Source organism: Mercenaria mercenaria, chromosome 3, assembly GCF_021730395.1.
Source record: "Mercenaria mercenaria strain notata chromosome 3, MADL_Memer_1, whole genome shotgun sequence".
Classification (NCBI taxonomy): domain Eukaryota; kingdom Metazoa; phylum Mollusca; class Bivalvia; order Venerida; family Veneridae; genus Mercenaria; species Mercenaria mercenaria.
In genome coordinates, this window is record NC_069363.1 from 20,622,361 (window position 1) to 20,631,351 (window position 8,991).

The following is an 8,991-nucleotide window of genomic DNA, read 5'->3' on the forward strand; positions in this document are numbered from 1 at the left end:
ATAATCGGGAATGGGGTTGCGCCCCGGGAATGGAGTTGCGCGTATACATTATATACATTATGATGTATACGAGCAGCTCCATTCCCGGTGCGCAACCCCATTCCCGATGATTTTTTTTGTCAATTATGTCCCCGTAAGCAGGATTTGAAGCAAATAATTTTGATATTCGTTACTTTATAACAGTTGAGTTATCATAAAAAGCATCAGATGTCCTCAGATTAGGCATATGAGGTCAGAAACTCCCATTTATGTTGATTTCATACTTTTTTCACGTTTCGTGTCGCCTGAGTTTTTGTGATAATAGAGCCGAATCATAAATCACAAACCAGATATTTTACACATATGATGTATTATCATATTTGTGTCGAATAGCATTTTGCTTTTTTCGAGAAAATTTATTCTTGTCTCATACTAAGCAAAATCATAACTTCACATACCTCAATTTCGTCTTTTTTTACGCGCAACACCAGCACCGGACGTTGCGCAACCCATTTTAAGCGTATTCCCGGCGGGAATTGGATTGCGCGTTTACCACCCGTGATTATATATAACCATCAGGAGAAGTCATTTAAAGGTAATTCTACTTTAATGCCCCTAAAAGGGCCCAGGTGTCCCCATTTCAACACTTAAGACCTTATACTGATGTTACAGACCAAGTTTGATGAAGATCCATCAACCGGTTCATGAGAAGAAGTACTTTAAAGACTTCCATTTTAAGCACTAGTTGCCCCTAAAAGGGACCAAGTGCCCGCAATTAAACAAACATGTTAAAGGACCTTATAATGATGCTGCAGACAAAGTTTGATGAAAACCTATCAAGCAGTTCATCAGACAAAGTTATAAAATGGTATTTCTATTTTTAACTCTAGCAGACCTTAAAAGGGGCCACAAGTGCTTCTAACTTCTAACTGGACAAATTTGTTAATGGACCTTATATTGATGCTACAAATCAGGTTTGATAAGATCCATCAAGCGGTTCATGAGAGGAAGTCTTTCATAGGCATTTCTATTTTTTACTTTAGCCGCCCCTAAAAAAGGGCAGTGCTCACCCCCCACCCCCAATAGAAGAAATTGGGAGAGAACCTTATACATTATAATGTTATAATGATGCTACAGACCAATTTTGATAAAGATCCATTGAGACATAGTTGTTAAAAGGTATTTTTATTTTTAGCCCTATCAGCCTCTAAAAAGGCCAACTGCCCAAAGTTGAATAAATTTGAGGAAGGACTTTATAATGCTCCTACAGACCAAGTTTGATGTTCATTAGAAGAAGTTGTTTAAAGGCACAAGAATGTATTTCTAATTCCATCTCTAGCAGCCCCTAAAATGGGCTAAGTGCCCCTGTTTGAATAAAATTGAGAAAATTCCTTATAATGATCCTCTTGACCAGGTGTGATAAAGATCTATCAAGCAATTCATGAGATGTTATCTAAAGGTATTTCTATTTTTTAACTCTAGCAGACTCTAAAAGAGGCCAAGTGCCCCCAACTGAACAATGTTGTTGAAGGACCTTATAATAATGATGCTACAAATCAAGTGTGTACCATACCATGTATTTTATATACTGAAATCAATCAATCAGTCAATCAATGAAGATCCATCAAGTGGTTCATGAGAAAGAGTCATTAAAAGACATTTCTAATTTTAGCTCTGGTAGTCCCTACAAGGGCCATTAATCCCAATTTGAACAAAACTGGGAGAGGACATTATAATGATGCTACAAACCATGTTTGATGAAATCCCTCCAGCAGTTCATTAAAACAAGAGCTGTCAGTCAACAGCGCACTCGACTATGCTCAGTGCTTGATAGTATAATATAAGCTATGAGTAAAACTTTAACATTACAATAAGCATATTCTAAGTCGAAAAGGGGCCATAATTCAGTCAAAATGCTTGATAGAGTTGCCTCCTCCTTTTTACAGACTGGGGTCATGATGGTAAACATGTATGCAAAATATGAGAGCAATATCTAAATGGACTTTGAAAATATTTAGGGTGGTACGCAAACTTTAACATTTATTCTAAGTCGAAAAGGGGCCATAATTCAGTCAAAATGCTTGATAGAGTTGCCTCCTCCTTTTTACAGACTAGGGTCATGATGGTAAACAAGTACGCAAAATATGAAAGCAATATCTCAATGGACTTTGAAAATATTTGGGGTGGTACGCAAACTTTAACATTTATTCTAAGTCGAAAAGGGGCCATAATTCAGTCAAAATGAAGTTTTTACAGACTGGGGTCATGATGGTAAACAAGTATGCAAAGTATCAAAGCAATATCTCAATGGACTTTGAAAATATTTGGGATGGTACACAAACTTTAACATTTGTGTGACGCTCACGCTCACGCCGGGGCGCGTAGGATAGCTCCCCTATTCTTCGAATAGTCGAGCTAAAAAGTCATTAAAGGTATTTCTAATTTTAGCTCTAGCTGCCACTTAAAGGGGCCAAGTGCCCCCATTTGTATAAAATTGGGAGAAGACCTTGTAATGATGTGACAGACCAAGTTTGATGAAAATCCATCAGGCAGTTCACGAGAATGTCTTTTAAATGTATTTCTATTCTTAGCTCTAGTGGCCCCAAAAAAGAGCCCCCTAGTGCCCCCATTTGGACAAAACTGGGAGAGGACCATATACCATAATGAAGCTACAGACCAAGTTTGATGAAGATCAATTTCACTGTTCATGAGTTGTTTAAAGGTATTTCTAATTTTAGTTCTATTTTCAGCTCTGCCAACCCCTAAAAGTGGCCAAAGGTGAACAATTTGAACAAACTTGATTGAGGTCCATGCCAGGATGCTACTGACCAAGTTTGTTGTAATTCTTACCAGTAGTTTCAGAGATGAACAAAGTTAAGGTGAGCTTAAAAGTGTTTGTTTGTTTTGGGTTTAACGCCGTTTTTCAACAGTATTTCAGTCATGTAACGGCGGGCAGTTAACCTAACCAGTGTTTCTGGATTCTGTACCAGTACAAACCTGTTCTCCGCAAGTAACTGCCAACTTCCCCACATGAATCAGAGGTGGAGGACTAATGATTTCAGACACAATGTCGTTTATCAAATAGTCACGGAGAACATATGCCCCGCCCGAGGAACGAACTCACGACCCCGCGATCCGTAGACCGATGCTCTACCTACTGAGCTAAGCGGGCGGGCGAGCTTAAGTGTAGACGGACAGATGATGGACAAAAAGATGGACTGTGAGCAAACATTATAGCTCATCCTGAGCACCCCATGCTCAGATTAGTGATATACACACAATTATAATTGATATCTTTTTGAAACCAATTTGTTCGTAGTAACAGAGACGGGCACCCAGTTGTGACTGGTGAAACTGCTACACAGTTTGAAAAACAGAAATTCCAGCCAATTAGCTATAATCACCATCTAACTTTGAACACAAGAAACATGCATTCGTAGCGTGGCTACAAACAATAAAACATATGCTGTTGTCATTGTCACATCCCTTTTAACTGCTTTCTGTATGGATTTAGGAATAGGGCTGCATTTCCAAACAGCATGTAAAGATATACTATCGAAAACAAAACAAAATTATGATCAATGTTTATTATTATCAATACTATAGAAAAAAACGGTTTAACAATTTAAAGCGGAAAGAAAAAGAGATACAACATCTAGTTTTAGCAGGACATAATTTATAGCTATCATGAAAATACATGTACAATGAATAAAACTTTGCTATCAAACATTATGCAAAATATGTATATAAACAGTTCTACTGTATTTACAATATTTCACCAAATGACAAAAAAAAAATGTCATTTTGCTGTATTAGCACTTTTTTATCACTTATAAATCTGGACTACAATCTCAGCAGGAAGGATAATCAGAACAGACTATAGGCATTCAATGTAAGCTCGAAGCAGGAACCAATTTATACAAACATGGCCATCTGACTTTCACTCGCATTTTTATATCAATGTGAAACATAAAAACATGCATAGCTTTATACAGCATGTACATTAATATGCAGTAACAACACAATTGTTACTTGTATGAAATCACTTTCCCCGAAAATAAACATTGGTAATCATCAACAATTCCAAACCTTTACAACATGATTTACTCATATAACAAACAACCTTTTATATCCCTACATATTTTTGTTTCAAATATAACAGGTATTCACTAACAAATCCAAATCCCTGTGTTCAACTCCTATCCATTCAGAGAAATATCCATTCTGAAATGATGTAATGATGGTGTGTAATTACATGTCAAAATGTTCACAATTTCAAATGGATTTTCAGTCTTATTTACCTAAAATAATATAGTCAATGCTGATTGATTCAACACTAGAAATAGGTATATGTATATAATTAAAGGGTCATTAAAACTGAACCTTGATCTGAAAGATGCATTCTGCTCTCATGGATTTTGACAGGCCAGATCACACTTGTTCTAGGCCTGACAATATATACTCCAACCAGTTACAACACTGCAAATCAAAATATAAATATAATAACCCTACTATATTACAAATAACTGAGTTTATTTTCTTGTTCTGCCGATGTCACCATTACAATGATTCTCTATTTTTCTATCTCAAATACTTAAAAAGTTAAAATTAGCAATCAATCTGTGAGCGAATTAATATAATGTCATTCTGATGAAATGTTGCATAATCAAGATATGACATTCTGAGAAAGGATAGCATAAACCATTTCACATTCTATAAAAACAAGTGTAGGCTGATAACTTCTGTTAGAAAAAATATACTTTAAAAAGAAATGTGAAATGTGACATTGGAATAAGTAATGAAAATTCAACCATTTACATTAAGCAGGTTACCAAGAAACAGCTTAACCTGTTGGACTTTTCTTATCCCTCTGTACCAGTTCTATAACTTCATGGATTCATTGAATTTCAATAAGTCTGCAATAAAGTATGTCTGATGAATAATTTCTCCACATTTAACCCTGTTTGAAACCAATGTGCATATACATTGATGGCTACTGAGATGAGAAGGCTATAAACGTTAGAAAGAGTATATGAGTGTTTGTCTATACATCAGGCTCCATGTTTTAAAATACAAAAATGCTGCACCAAGATATAGAGTATAAAAGAAGAAAACTGATTCAATATGAATACTTTATGGTAAAATAATGAGGGCAAAATATATTGCATCATGAACATTTAGCACTTTCAATAAAAAAAATGACACATTTATATACAAATAAATGGAAAGCAAAATCATTGTTAGCTTTCCATCATGTGTTACAACAGATACAAAACAGAAATAAACATGCACTTTCATTTACAGTTACTTAACTCATTACAGAACCACCAAGCAAAAAAAAAAGAAAAAAAAGAGTATTTCAAGTGTGAGCCAAACGCATGCACAATCTGATCGAATAGGCAAAATTTTATATATTACTGTGAAATCATTAATTCTCGTGGAGGGCTAATTGTTGTGGATTTCTTGCTTGTATAAATCCATAAAATGAAATCCCAATGAGCAGATCTAAATCCCATTTATCTAACCTTTCATATTCTCCAAAATAGCTATTTTGACTTGAACAACAAAATTTCATGGCAAAGAAATAAAATGACTACAACAAATATTCATACAAACTGAATTAATTACCCTGTCAATTACATGCAACAAATGAGGTATATATACAAAGTTACTTTAATTGGAATATCTTTGTTCTCAAGTACCTGGTCATGTAAACATATTAATGTCTCATTTTGAGGGCATTACAGTTATTATGCAATTGAGATAAGTAAGAGTAGTTCAGCAAGATATTGTTCTGATAAATAGAAATCTAACTGTCTGGCCAGGAAACAGTCTTAATGCCAAACAAGTTAATGCCACCAAACATCTTTACAAAAGCAACTTTATAGCTGAGAAATCTAACTTAAAAACCAAGATAATTTCTAAGCAATTTTAAAAATTTTCCTATACAGAGGGTGGATATGCCATTATAGGTAATACACAGCAAGCAGAACAAAAACCCTAGTAAGAAACTTTTCCATACAGGTGCGATCGACTAAATTCTTTATGCTTCTGAAACTAAACTTCGCAAAAAAAAAACTATGAATGATTAACCAAGCTTAAAATTTTATAGCATGACCACTTTTAAATACACTGAAATTAAATACAAGAAAATAAAGTAATTTTGCTCCCTTGGAAAACTGCATGGCATGAGAATTTCGGCCAGATTTCATTATTTATAATATGATACCTAAACATAAATCATGAATAAAGTAATGATTATAGAATTTCAGAATTACTAAACCTGACATAAGGACTTGATTGTTAACACTCTTCCAATGTTCCTCTCCTCAAACATTTGTTACAGTATTTGTTTTTGTTTTTGAAAAATGAAATGACAGAATAGACAGATGGAACCTTTCCATCTGAAAGTATCCAATATGGTTTAAAAAAAATCTAAACTAGAGCTGCTTTTGAGAAAAGCACATGTCTCCCACAGCTGCCCAATCATCTGAATAGTTATGTATCTGAGTCAACCATGCACTAACATGACTTGGGAGTTCGGATACTGGCATCTTTGTACAGAACGATTTTCGGTAATTCAAGGGCCATAGATCTGAAGTGCCTGGGCCAATTTGGTTAGTTATCGAACTTGGCTGAGGACTTATTGGCAAACACATTTTGTTCAAGTTTGGCGAAGATCGGATGAGAAATGTTCGACTTAAGAGTGCAGACAAGATTTGTGACAGACAGACACATGGATACACAGACAGAAGTAAATCAATATGTCTCCCACCACAGTGGTGTGGGAGACATAATAATATATTTTATGGGACAAATGAAGTCACATACAAATCTGAACTACTTTAACATATATAAAACAAGAGCTACGCTCGACTATTCAACAGCCTTGTCGATTAAATGAATACGAAAGTCGAAAAAGGGGCATAATTTAAAAAAAGCAAAATATGGTTATGGAACCTGCATAGTGCTTATCAGCTCATGACAGTGGACAAGTGTGTGAAGTTTCAATCCATTCCCATTAGTGGGTACTGAGATACCAGCTTACATATAAGAATTTAAGCAAAAACTCCTAAGTTTAAAAAAGGGGCATAATTTTGTAAAATGCAAAGTTGAGTTATTGACCCTTTGCAATGCATGTCATATCATGACAGTGAACAAGTGTGTGAAGTTTCAATCCTTTCCCATTAGTGGATACTGAGATACCAGCTTACATACAAAAAGTTAACCAAAAAATTCTATGTTGAAAAAGGGGCATAATTTTGTAAAAAAAAGCAAAATAAAGTTATGGGACCTGCTTAATGCATGTCAGATCATGACAGTGAACAAGTGTGTGAAGTTTCAATCCATTCCAATTAGTGAGTACTGAGATACCAGCTTACATACAAAACCTTAACCAAAATATTCTAAGTCGAAAAAGGGGCATAATTTTGTAAAAAAACAAAATAGAGTTATGGAACCTGTGCAATGTAAGTCAGTTTATCACAGTAAATAAGTGTGTGAAATTTCAATCCATTCCCACAAGTGGTTACTGAGATACCAGCTTACATACAAAACCTTAACCAAAAATTTCTAAGTCAAAAAAGGGGCATAATTTTGTAAAAAAGCAAAATAGAGTTATGGAACCTGTGCAATGTCAGTCAGTTTATCACAGTGAATAAGTGTGTGAAGTTTCAATGCATTCCCACAAGTAGTTGCTGAGATACCAGCTTACATACAAAAACTTAACCAAATCGGGACGCGGACGCCGACGCATGGGCGAGTCCAATAGCTCTACTATTCTATGAATAGTCGAGCTAATAACAAAATATAATATCACACATAATTTGTAACAGCCATCAAAATTATGTTAGAATAAGCTAGGCTCACATGCATAATAATTAGGCAAAAAGTAAACATTTAGGCCAGAGTTCAACTTAAGTCATTTCAACTTTTCCTTGATTTTTCTGTGTTCTTCCCTTTTCTTTTTCAAAGCAGCTATTCTATTGCAGACAGCTGTTTTAGGGATTTCAAAATTTTGGTTCATTTGAATGCTCTGCAACTGTAATTCTTCAAAGAGGGTGAATCTTTCAAATAAAGTACTTTTAAAGGAACTGAACAAAGCCTTTAAAACAATGGTCCTTATTTCAAACCCATGGGCTACAACTGTATAAAAAGCAATCTGGCAAAGTTGCAACTAAAAGAATTAGAATACAAATATTAATTTCATGATTATCAATTTTCGTCCCAAGATTTCTTTTTAAAAACATCGTATTTGAGAATGAACCAATGTTATATTATATCAAGCAAAAGTAGCACATGTATGTGACATGGCCAAATTCCAAAATACATATATAAGCATCAAAATTAACCTTAATTTAATATAAAACTATGAAATTACTAAATAACTTGAGGCAATTATAAAAACATTGCCAAAAGGTAGGGTACACAACGGTATCATTAACTGCCTAACTAGCAAATAAGTGGGTTTAAATATTTGTATTTACTTAGTTAGCTTGAATTGTTTGGTTTACACTTCCAGGTGAATAATGCTATCATTACATTCACTGTATTGGTGTAATATATAGGTTCCTCACAAAGCAAGTCACAAAGCAAGTAACACAGAAATGCTTTACTAACAAAACAAAAGTTATCTTCTAGATTCCTATCAAATGACAATACATATATCATTGATCATTTAATAACAAAAATATATAAAACTAACTGTTTTTTATTGCCATATTAAATGACAATTATACATTTATCACTGATTTGATTGGTTCCAAACCATACATATCAGTCACTTGTACAAATTAGAATTTTCTAAATAAATTAACAAAAAGTGTATAACAAGTATATAACAGAATCTATGTGGAATAACTAAAGGGATATACAAGAGATATCTATCTTTGATCACACAGCCCTGTGGGAAACAATCACCATACATTATGCTATATATGACTGGTTCCAGTCCCATCTACTGTACTATAAAAGTCAACCTGATCACTCCTTAAATATTCTATTTATAAAACC